This window comes from Trichechus manatus, unplaced genomic scaffold (genome assembly GCF_000243295.1).
Source record: "Trichechus manatus latirostris isolate Lorelei unplaced genomic scaffold, TriManLat1.0 scaffold00023, whole genome shotgun sequence".
Classification (NCBI taxonomy): Eukaryota; Metazoa; Chordata; class Mammalia; order Sirenia; family Trichechidae; genus Trichechus; species Trichechus manatus.
Genome location: NW_004443959.1, coordinates 19,338,561 through 19,351,270, shown reverse-complemented (window position 1 = coordinate 19,351,270; position 12,710 = coordinate 19,338,561). Strand labels below are relative to the sequence as shown.

Below are 12,710 nucleotides of genomic sequence, written 5' to 3'. Positions count from 1 at the left end.
GAGTCACAGCAGAATTAAAGCATACTTTAAATTTGTTACTGTCTTCTACGAAGATTAATAGGTATGCATGCTTACATACATTTATTGATTGTTGCTGTCAAGTGTCATCGAGTCAGTTCTAACTCATAGCAACTCTGTGTACAACAGAACGAAACACCGCCCGGTCCTGTGCCGTCCTCAAAATTGTTACTATTTTCGAGCCCACTGTTGCAGCCACTGTGTCAATCCATCTGATTGAGAGTCTTCTTCTTTTTCACTGACCCTCTCCTTTACCAAGCATGATGTCCTCCTTTAGGGACTGGTTCCTCCTGATAACATGTCTAAAGTATGTGAGATGTAGTCTCACCATCCTTGCTTTCAAGGAGCATTCTGGCTATATTTCTTGCAAGACAGATTCGTTCATTCTTCCGGCAGTCCATGGTATGTTCAATATTCTTCACCAACACCATAATTCAAAGGCGCCAATTCTTCTGCAGTCTTCCTTATTCATTGTCCAGCTTTCTCATGCATATGAGGCAATTGAAAATAGACTGTGGCTTGGATTAGGTGCACCTTAGTCCTCCAGGTGACATCATTGCTTTTTACCACTTTAAAGAGGTCTTTATTCATTTATTAGTGTTTATTTTTTCAGTGATCCAATTTTGAGTTCTGAATAAAGACTGACAGCCAAAAGTACCAAAAAGTCATCATACCTGAATAACATTGAATTTCCATGAAGCCAGTACATCACATATGTAGTAATTTGTTACTAAATGGAGATTACTTCAAATGTGCTATTACTTTATTCATGTGTTTCTTCATTTAAGATGTATTTATTGATCTTTTAATATGTGCCAGGCATAGGGAAAAGATTTACAAATGGGATAAACATATTCCTTGACCTCAAGGAACTTACAGTTTTAGATTTATGTTCCAATTCATAGAGTGTTCTATCTATTGGATTTCTAAACTTTGCAGTGTTTATGTTGGTTTCCAATTTTTGCAAAGATTTGCTTTCTTAAGGTGCGAAACGACGTAATAATTCAAAGAGAGACAATGCACACCTTAATAACTTCCAAAGTAAAATAAATTCATCGAAGAAACAGATTTTTTGGGTAAAAGATGTGTGAACTTTGACAGCAGAGCCATTCCAATATTTGATTGATACTGATATTCTTTTTGAACCAAATTATCAAATTATGTGTCCAAATTCTTATGCGACTATACAAATAAATGATTGGTGAACTATTAATGAGACATGTAATCTCAATTTTTCAGATTCATAAAGTTCACAAAAAAAAAAACCCCGTTAGATTTGTAAAAGATCTCATAAATCTAATGGTTTTAGCCCCTTATTTTTCAGGGTAAATTCTGACTTCAGTTAACTGTAAAAGAAAAATGTCAGCTCTGCTCAATGTAAAAGATCCTTTTTAACATAAAAGTTAATTTTACGACTCACATCCATAAAATGAATTTTAATCACCTTATGTGCTATCTGCTGCTTTTGGAAAGTTTTACTACATCAGGGTAACAAAAATATGTAGCTAATTTCTACTTTTTAATAAATCTGTGTACTTTTGTCTACACTGATATGTAATAGTGTATCAGTTATGGCAGAGAATAGACTATCCTTAAGTTTACTGGGTGGATTCCGATCTATGTCACCACTGAGAGAAAAAGGGACATAGTTTGTTGTCAGCACTCAGCTTGACATAAACACAGAGAGATTTGAGATGCATCATGAGGAAGTGGCTGATGAAGCTGCTCGTTCCCACTAGATGATCCTTCTTCAGCGTTGGTGAAGTGTGGGGCCAGTCCAGGCCTCTGACAGTAAAGAGCACTTCGCACTATTCTACTGCCTTTTCCAAGATTCCTCAAATTTCCAAGATTTCCAAGAACTCACAAGGACACTCTAGTCAGTCTCAGACAGGATTTGTATTCTGTTCTTTAATGACCTCGGGGAGATCTAAGAATGAGCAACTCTATGGAATTTGCCTTCATTTTTTTACAATACAGTCAGAAATCAGAGAAAGACATCTCAAATATTAACCTAAGATATAGTAATAGAATATTACTTCTAGTCTGATTTCTTAGTCTAGCTTCTTAGATACTATGAAAACCATTGGTAAGAATAGCCCTGGGTTTCAATATACTAAGTTATTTCATGGGATGTTAGCCTCCTTTATAAATTTAAATTAGTCTCTCTGTTCATGTACATTTTTATCTTTTAAAGCAGGCTTTAGTTTTCACTACAATATCATGACAAATTCCACCTTCAGGTCAAGTGATTTTAAACTTAAGAACTTTTAGAAATAAAATCGATCACAGTGTTAAAAAAAGAAAAAAATCATAGCCTCTCAGAGCAGAAAAGAACCTTACAGATTGTTCACCTGAGCAGAAAGTCAGTTCCACTGTCCCTGCTTACAGAAACTCACTCTGACATTTCACTCAGGACACCACAAAGCAGCTCATTTCACTTTAACAGCTACGTTTCTTAGAAGGGTTTTCTTGCTGTTGAGCTGAAGCTTGCGTTCCTGTTACTCCACGATCATTCATATAACAAATATTTATGGAATGTCTGTTATGCTTAATACTAAAACAGTATTTCATCACCATATGTAAGCATGGTGTCTGTCCTCAAGGATGAGTATGGTCTAATAAAGAAAAGGTAAATTATTTTCAAAAATATTATACTAAAAGTGGAAAATATGGACAAGAGGTACAAATAAATCATTGTTGGGGCTGAAAGGGGGAGTCACTCCTTTAGGCTTGCTCTGCCCCTGCTCTCTGGATCATAGAGAATAACTTGAATTCCTCTTCCTCATGACAGCATCTCACGTATTTTAATATATTTACTCTCTCCCTCCTCCTTGCCAAAGTTCTTTTAATCACTGCTCGTATTAGAAAGTGTCCAGAACTTTGGTCATGATAAACTGACGAGATTATAACATCCTCAACTGAAGAATTGACACCTTTGAGTTATGTTGTTGGTGAAGAATATTGAATATACCCTAGACTATTAAAAGAACAAACAAATCTATCTTGAAAGAAGTACAGCCAGAATGCTCCTTGGAAGCAAGGATGGCGAGACTACGTCTCACATACTTTGGACATGTTATCAGGAGGGATCAGTCCCCTAGAGAAAGACATCATGCTTGGTAGAGTAGAGGGTCAGCAGAAAAAAGGAAGACCCTCAATGTGATGGACTGACACAGTGGCTGCCACAGTGGGCTCAAGCACAACAATGATCGTGAGAATGGCATGGGACCAGGCAGTGTTTTGTTCTGTTCTGCATAGGGTCTCTATGAGTCAGAACCAACTCGACGGCACCTAACAATAATAGCAACCTTTTATAAGGAACGTTAGTGTTAGATGAAGAAACAGGCTAAAATTAATTTTAAAATAACAAACTAAAAATAATTTCTTAGGCATAGCTGGCAAATTGTTCAGAGACGTGATTATCAATCCCTGCTGCCCAGTAGATTCACTTGTGCAGCATTTAATCTCCCCCAGAGATTTCAGTAGATAACCTTGGTTCCGCACCACTTCTCACTAATTCCCAGACCTTTCAGTTAGTAAAATTCCACGTTGTGGGAATCGGAAAGAAAACAACCAATAAAGCAGTAGGTCTGGGTTGCGGGAGAGGTGTTAGTGTAGCAGTAGTAGGTGCCCTGGGAATACAAGACGCTCATGTAACTTACTTCTTCCATTACCGCCTGGTCAAGCCCAATCTTGTAGCTACGACTCCCATTTGATGATGGAGATGCACATGCCCGATTTTTATGGCTTTGTGGAATAGGTAACACTCAATTCTTGATCGACAGCTAGGTTGTATTAGAACTTGTTGACCCATGGTCAAGTGTTCCAACTATCAGAGACCAGTAACCAGTTAGCAACTTTTTCACGAAGAGAGTATTTATTAGCAGAAGTTGACATGACCATGGCTTTGTTCCAAAATCTTAAGAGTTTGCATGTGATTATCCTATTAGGTTCCTCCAGAAGCTACACAGAGCATCCTTATCTTTAAGCACCTTCGGATCTTTGAATCATATGGCCAAATTGATAGAAGCTTGTAAGATAGCAGCATGAATATACTTCAGTGCCTTCTCAAAACTGGTAGTATTATAGATTGTTTAATACATGGAAAAGATCAGCATGACCACATGCAGTATCTGTTCCCACCAGAATCCAAAGACACCATCAGGAATTTTGCTGCTTTCTTAGTTGTAGGGGGTTCAACATGCAGCAGCTTGTCTTTCAACTTACAGGAGATACCTTGACATCCCCCAGACCTCGAGATACCTGAATACTTCACTGAGGTTTCAGACTTGTATATTCTTGTAGGGTTCATATCTCACTCTCTGCCATATCTGTGTCTTACCAAATTGTCTAGGGTATTGCCTTTCTTTCTTTCCAAGTCAAGTCAAGATGATGTCACCAATATCATAAGCCAACACGATCTCCTGTGGAATGGTGAGATGATCAATTTTCCTATAGAATAGAGAGTGACAGAAAGATAGATAATTGGCATTCTCCTGATGTAGGATACCAAACCAAAACCAAACCCACTGCCATCAAGTGGATTCTGACTCATAGCGACCCCATAGGGTTTCCAAGGTTACAAATCTCTGCAGAAGCAGACTGCCACATCTTTCTCCCATGGAGCTGTTGGTGGTTTCAAACCACTGACTTTTCAGTTAGCAGTCGATCACTTTAACCACTGTGCCACAAGGGCTCCTTTGATGTAGGACAGTAAAGATAAACTATTATCATTAGAAAGCAAACTGTCTCTGGTGTTTGCTGACAGCTAGCAGATATAGAAAAAGGAAGTATTTGCCATGTCAGTAATTGTATACCGGATACCAGGAATAATTTTGATTTGCTCCAGGAAACAGAATGCATCTGGGTTAGCAGTTGTAATTGAAACCCATGTTGATATTTACAATAATGCACTGTCATTATTAATAATTCATTTGCTTTCTGCATGGGCCAGGTAAATAAGTTGAATAGGAATGTAGTAAAAATTGCTATCTCTACATCTTTCAAGTCTTCAGTGGTGACATTAACTCTACAATTCATCCAAAATGCATGTCTTCTGGTTTGCCATTTTGGAAGGGGAAAAGGTTTTTGGGGTTTCCACTTTACCTTTCTTACTTTGATAGGCCTCACTCCATGGGTCAGGGAACTACTATGGAGATTCTAACAGTTAGTGAATGTATCTATTCACCTCTCTCTTCAGAAAAGGGAAAAATAACCATGGGCTGGGTTCAGAGCCATTGGGCCCACTGTGAGATGCTTCCAAGACAGATGATAGTTATCGCTTGACCTACATTAAGATGCTACTTTGACTGGTGGACCATAGCCTTATGTTGGGTCTTCAGGAATCAGCATCACTTCAAAGGGCCAAACAAAATGAGGAAATCCTTCAGTGAGATGGATTGACACAAATGCCACAACAATGGACTCAATATACCAAAGATCACAAAGATGGTGCAACGTGCAGTGTGTTTGTCATTGCAGAACGTCCCTTTGCTGCTTGATATGCTAGTGAACCTAATGACTGTGTCTGTCAAGAGGAGTATTGAGTAGAGTTGAAATGCCATCACGATGAGAATTCGTGAAGAATTTATTTTTCTCTTGTGTGAGAGCAAAATGTGTCTTTTGTTACTCATTACAGAATTAAATTGATAAAAATAAAGGACAATAATCTAGGGTGTATTTAAATATATGGAAGTAAGTATTTAATTTTTTTTACGTATGATCTATTGTTAGCTGCTTTTGAGTCGGCCCCTGCCACATGGCAACCCCATGCACAACAGGATTGGACCTCTGTGATTCATAGAGTTTTCATTGGCTGATTTTCAGAAGTAGATCACCAGGCCTTTCTTCCTAGTCTGTCTTAGTCTGGAACCTCTGATGGAACCTGTTTAGTGTTATAGCAACATGCAAGCCTCCACTGACAGATGGGTGATGGCTGTGCTGAGGTGCATTGGCCAGAAATTAAAATCTAGGGTCCCACATAGAGGACGTTTCAACTCTAGCACAAATAAAGTTATCCAGTGCCTAATAATGATGGTTATGCAAAGGGATTACTTTATGTAAAAAAGTAAGTTAATTTTTCTGAGTGTATGAAGTGACTAAAATTGTGTGATGTGAAATTAGACAAATCAGAGGTGGTTTTGGAAATGGTTGGAAATTTATAATTATAAATACAGGAGGAGGCATTTAATTTTACTGTGGCAGTAACTTATTCATGTTTTAAGCATAATATGTGTAAGATACAAGTGGACAATAACTAATTTCATAGAACAGAAAAACACAAGCTATTTAAGGAAATAAAACATGATTGATGCTCAAAATTATAGTTGTATCTTAATGCAAGTGATTGAAGACTAAACATATTTTCTTAATTTCAAACAAAAATGACAATAAATCAAGTTGGGTGTAAAGCCTATGAAACCTAATATGAGGTTGATAGATACTAAATTAGAAGCTTAGTGATGACAAGTGAAGATGTTGCTTCTGTGTAAAAGGCTTGTATTAAGATCAAACACAAAGGACTTTTAGGAAGTAGCTATGGAATACAAAAAAGGAATCTGCTCAATTCTAACAGTAATGAATCAAAATAATTAAAAAAAAAAAAAGAGTACCTTTACTGATATAGAAACCAGGAACTCATAGAAATTTCGAAGAGTATTGGTCAGATGTAACATGTTGAACTGATGTAAGTGAGGGCAATGGAAGCCAAAAGGAAGCTCTCCCCATTGTGAGCCCCGGGGAATGTTACAGACAATAAGTGGATAATGACCATGGGAGGTATCAGCTGTAGCCTGTCACCACACATAAAGTAAGAAGGTGGACCAGGGGACAACTTCTTGCCAGAAGGTACTAGAGAAAGTGCAGTCTTTCCTTCATCTTTTAAAGGTAGATGGGTGTGACACCAAAGCACATGAGTTTTTTTCTGAAGATATTAGCTTGAGAAAAATAAGATTAGGCATATGAATTAAAGTTAAAAAGTTTAATTTCTAAAATATAAAACTGTGCATATATATACCTTGAAAAATAAGTTGGGAACATAGGGCAAATAGAAAGAGTAGAGCAAAGATAATATAGATGATATACAATAAAAAAAAGCAAAAAGGCATAAAAAAGCAGAAAACATAAGTGAAATGATGGGAACACAAGCATAACCATAATATTAACAACTTGCCACTAAATGTATTCTAAAAATTACTGAATTTATGATCAAATACTAATGGGTATCTAGTGAACTGTCAAACTACATAAATTAAAACATTAAAGATAAATGAAATTAATAATCCATATTTTAACAAGTGCACCCTCATATTGGCTCAGAAACTCAGTCCTCCCACCCTGCCCTACCCCCCCACACACAATTATATGCCATCTGCCAAAGAAATATTCAAAACAAAGTGAGTCCAAAAGGTTAAAAATGAAAGAATAGGCAAACATTTTCAAGACAAGTGGTACACATGGATTCTACCATCAACTTCAACATATGTTAGTTGAGTTACTTTGAAAACAATAGTACAAGTGGAGACAAATGGTCACATTTTATAGTTAGATCTAAAGGACCTGCTTTTGGCTCTGTAACAACTGTAAAGCTTTGATCAGAAATTAGTTGAATGGAAGAGTCTGTTTCTGATATGGGAAACATTGGAGTGGTAGATATAAAATTAAGAGTCATAAGTGTAAATGTGGTTTTGAGAGCCAGGAGATTGGAAGTAAGTGGCTAGGAAGGTAGTGCCCAGACACAGGTAGAGACTCAGGGACTGTTACTTAAAAAAAAAACTCCAGCATTTAGATTCCATGAAAAGGAGCAGGGTTAATAAGACAGAAAAAGGAAACTCAGTGAGACAGAAGGAACACAAAGATGGTGTGGTACACTGGAAGTTAAAAGAAAAAAAAAAATTTAAAACATAAACAATGATCAACTTTATCAAAAGCTTCTGAGAGGTTAATTTAGATAAAAATTGATAATTAGTCATTCACTTTGACAATGCAGAGGCCAGTGGGAATCCTCACAAGTGCAGTTTTAATGGGATGATCCGAGAGGTTCAAGAAGAATGAGAAATGAAAGAGTTGATAGAGTAAGTATTTAAGCAACTTTTTGGAAACATTTTGAAATTTAAGGGATTTGATAAATGTCATAGTTGTTGTATATGGATGTTGGATGAAGGGAAGGATTTTATGATAGAAGTAATTTTGGCATGCTAGTGTTCTGAGGGCAACAAATGGATATAGAAGGAAAATGTTGATGGCATAGGAGAGGGATAATTGCAGGTACATGTGTTTCGGAGGGCTAGAGGGTATGAATTCTCTGGGCCTTAGGTGGGAACAAGGACTATTCCTTTACTGCTATGCGAAAGAAGACATAGAATAGGGATTCAGATGTAGATAAATTGGTAGATATGGTGATAGAAACATAAGTAAGTTCTCTTTTATTTTCCCATTGAAATAGGACATATGATGACCAGCAAAATGTGAGGAGTGGAAAGTGGTGTTCGAGGTTGCAGTTGGGAGGAGAAAGGGTGAAATAATCGTCTTTGGTAGAGCGGAGTGAACAGATTGGAAAATGCATGCTACCCTAAGACCTACTGGAGATTAATGGTCTTTCATTCAGAGTGAGATTAATCAACTAGATAATACGTTTTTCTCCAGTCAAGTTTTGCCACCTGGGTGTAGGTGCAGAGTTGGAAAGAGTTGTATATAAGCAGGTTGGATTTTTGACCAGTGAATGTGATGGATGGAGGCCCATGATTATGATGCGTGCAAGGCAAAATGATGATGGTGAACTGCTGAATTTAAACATGATAAAGAGGCCAGTGAAGACACAGGCAGTGATGTGTAGTAAAATTCTAGGAGGGCCAATAGTTTGAAGTCTGTGGTATGGTTGAGACTTACTTCAGTGAGGGATATTAAATGGCCTGATCTGGAATCTGAGATGCTCAAAATTAAGATTTTAGATGGGGAAATTTTGGTAAAGCAGCAGTTATTTTAAAAGTCTTTGGGAGTATGTGACCGAGTGAACAATCAGATTCGTGGTGACAAGGGAGTCAAAAAACTGACAGGGCAAGATAAGAGATGGATGTGAAAAATAGAGTACATTGGTATTGAAATCCCCAAGAACAGTGCTAGCTGTGGTAGTAGAAGGATGGGAAGGAGTGGTCAGGTCAGTAGAGGCCTATACCAAGGGATGGTAGGATGTGGTTTCCTCTGACAGCATGTTCTTCAAAGGAGTTGGATGTTTTTAGGCAGGATGGGTGCAATTACCTGTAAGCAGCAATGAGAAGCAAGGATATTTCTTATCTCACCTCCAATACCAGTGATGTGTACGTTAGAAACAGCCAGCACTGAATAAGGTGTGAGAGGAGCAAGGGTCTCACACTATGACCCGGTTTTTATTAGAACAGGAAGGTGAATGGAACATTTAGAAAAGAAGTTTAGCACGCAGGAGAGTTTACTGATTTAAAAAAAAAACTTCATCACAGAGGAAGAGTTTCAGAGATTGGGTAGGGGAGAGTGATGTGTTTTAATTAGGAATGCATGAGGTGATCTGGTGGTCTTGGACATCCTGTGACTAAGTTCACCGGAATGAAAGACATAATGAGATTACTCTGGTGATCTCAAAAGAGAAAGTGGGCAATCCATTCTATCTATGATCTCCTTTTAGGGACAGATTTCTTGGCCATTTTTAATGTTGGTACCACTGAAAATGTGGAGGACTCTGTTGTTACCCTTTTCAGCACTATTAGGGTCAGTGTTAAAGCCAGGGAAAGCCTCACTGTTTTATATAAACTTCCAGACCAAAAAAACTAAAATTTTTGCCATCACACTGTTGCCAACTCACAGTGACCTACAGGACAGAGTAGACCTGCCCCATAGGGTTTCCAAGGAGCGGCTGGTGGGTTCAAACTGCCGACCTTTCGGTTAGCCACAGTAGCTCTTAACCACTGTGCCACCAGGGCTCCTTATATAAACTTACACTATCATAAATCAGCTGAAACACGTGTCTAGTACCACCTTTAAATGTGTGCGTAATAAGGAGGTCTTAATTACGTGCAAGGAGACCCAGCAGTCCATTGTTTAACTCAGTGATTAGCACTTGTTTGTCACTCAGATTGCTGAGGAGTAAAGTAATGAATACATAAATGAATTATTGGTGTTGATGGGGCTAGATAAGGACAAAGTGGAGCTTTGTCTGCTTTTTTGTAAATAATGAAATATGTGGACTAATGATATATGAGGGTGTAAGTAGGAATGTGGGGATACTTGAGTGAACATCCTTGAGTGAATAGCAGATAGGTGGAACAAAAGATTTTTACTCTCAATATTCTCTATAGTTTTAAAACCTTTTATTTTTATGAGTAATAATGGAAAGAGTTTAAGATTTCTAGATTGACCTTGCATAGTGGAAATATTTAGATAACAAGTTGGCTAATTTATGGTTAGCATAACCCTCATATAAATTCAGTACATGTGCAAAGGAAATGGGCACCCATATTTTATAAAATTGTAGCTAATATTTTTCTTTCTTTCTCAATATTGTACACTGGGCAATAATGCTAAATACACATGAATCTAGTTTTGAAACTTCTCCTGCCAACCAGGTACATGAAGAATGGTTAGTGTATATCATCAGAATCCCACAAAGTAATCATATTTTCCCTCAACCCCTTACTGTGGTCAACGTAAATAAAGTTAAATGTTAAAAAAAGAATAATTCACCTCTTTCGAGACCCTCAACGAGATGGATTGACACAGTGGCTGCAACAATGGGCTCAAGCATAACAACGATTGTGAGGATGGCTCAGGAGAGGATGGCTCAGGACGAGGCAGTGTTTCGCTCTGTTGTATGTATGGTCGCTATGAGTCAGAACCGACTTGACAGCGCTTACCAGCAACAACAATGTAAGTTTTTAAATGCTTCGTTCAGATGAGTTTAAGTGGATAAAAGGAAGAAAGTTTTCATTTGTGACTATTCCCTTAAATTTAGCTTTAAAACCAGGACATTTGGAACAAAGAAGTTATTTTCTTGCAAATGATGAAAGTATCTGTATTTAATGCCACAGTCAGCAGCAAAGTATTCTAAAACAAAAAATAGTAGTTTATACAACTGGGCCATTTGAGCTTGACATCAAATCTATTCACTACCCTGAGCTGCCCCCTGAATTTGTGCCGTAAGGGATGTCTATCTGATGGACAAGGTACCACAATACGCTGGCTAGACAAGGAAACTTTGAAGCACTAACTTTTGCACATAGAGCAATGGGATTTTTAAAGATAACTGCTTAAGGCAAAACTACCTTCTCCTTTGTCAAATGAAGCATGAAGTATCTGTGCCTGGAACTATAACTTTAGCATCCTTCAGAAATGCCTGGAGCACTGCAATACTGAGTTCATAGTGCCCTGTGGAACAGGCTGGAGCAGGGCTGATTCATACCTTACCTATCTAATTTGGGTACATAACTGAGTTGTTGCAAAAGTTTGCAAAAAATGTTGTTACGTGGAAAGAGACAAAACTACATTGTATTTCTTTATGAAAAATGACCTAACTGTATTTAAATACACTACATTTGTAAACAAATTGAACTCAGCCTATTAAATTCTTCTTTTTTAATTGTTTCTTATTGTCAATATTCTTTCAATATTTGAGCCCAACATTTGCATTCCTAGGAAAACCTACTTATGCAAGAGGAAGAATTGCATCAGCGCTGATATATATATATATGTATATATATATATGTATATGTATATATATATGTATATGTATATATGTATATATATATGTAAACCCATCTTCATGAAAATTTTCACTCTTATCTGGTATTTTTGCACATGTTCTGAATTTATATGAGGGTTATGCTAACCATAAACTAGCCAACGTGTTATCTAAATATTTCCATTATGCAAAGTCAATCTAGAAATCTTAAACTCCTTCCATTATTACTCATAAAAATAAAAGGTTTTAAAACTACAGAGAATATTGATAGTAAAAATCTTTTGTTCCACCTATCTATGTATGTTTGTATGTAGTTTTCCGTTTTGTGGGGGAAGGGGACAGGTAGCATTAACGAACACAGTGAATTCATTGACATTCTTTTTTTTTCATTATTGTTGTAAAAATACAGATAACACAACATTTGCCAGTTCAACATTTTTTCACGTGTACAATTCAGTGTGACCAATTAGATCAATCACGTTGTACAATATCTGTTGCCATTTTTGTACCATGTGATCATAATGCCACGAGAGCAATAACCATGACATTAGAGTCAAATTAGAAAGTATACATTGTCCCAGTGCTTTGATAAGGAATGTGCACACCTCAGCTTTTACAATATGCAGTTTGACAATTGCTGCAATTGTAAGTTTGAAACATCCCCTGTGATAAAACGCCTCTTCTTAATTCCATTAACAAGGCTTTCAATTCTGACATTTTGATGCTCAGAAACATAATTTTTTTAATTTAGGTATAATATATTGTAAGCCTTTCTTATAGAGAGGTCTTTTAAAATAGCTAGAAGTCAATTTGAGATTTCACAGTCAATGCCCTGGTGGCACAGTGGTTAAGTGTCTGGCTGCTAACCAAAAGGTTGGCAGTTGGAATCCTTGGAAACCCCGTGGGGCAGTTCTACTCTATTGCAATGAGTCAGAATCGACTAGACAGAAACGAGTTTTTACGGTGGCCTAATTGACGTTTTTTGAAG

At 37.2% G+C, this 12,710-nt stretch overlaps 1 protein-coding gene across 1 annotated transcript in view; it reads left to right on the top strand.

Annotated features, from left to right (window-relative positions):
* The window catches only part of SNTG2 (syntrophin gamma 2), a 315,981-nt gene that overhangs the window by 55,112 nt on the left and 248,159 nt on the right, over positions 1–12,710 (top strand). The gene's annotated exons all lie outside the window — the stretch shown is intronic.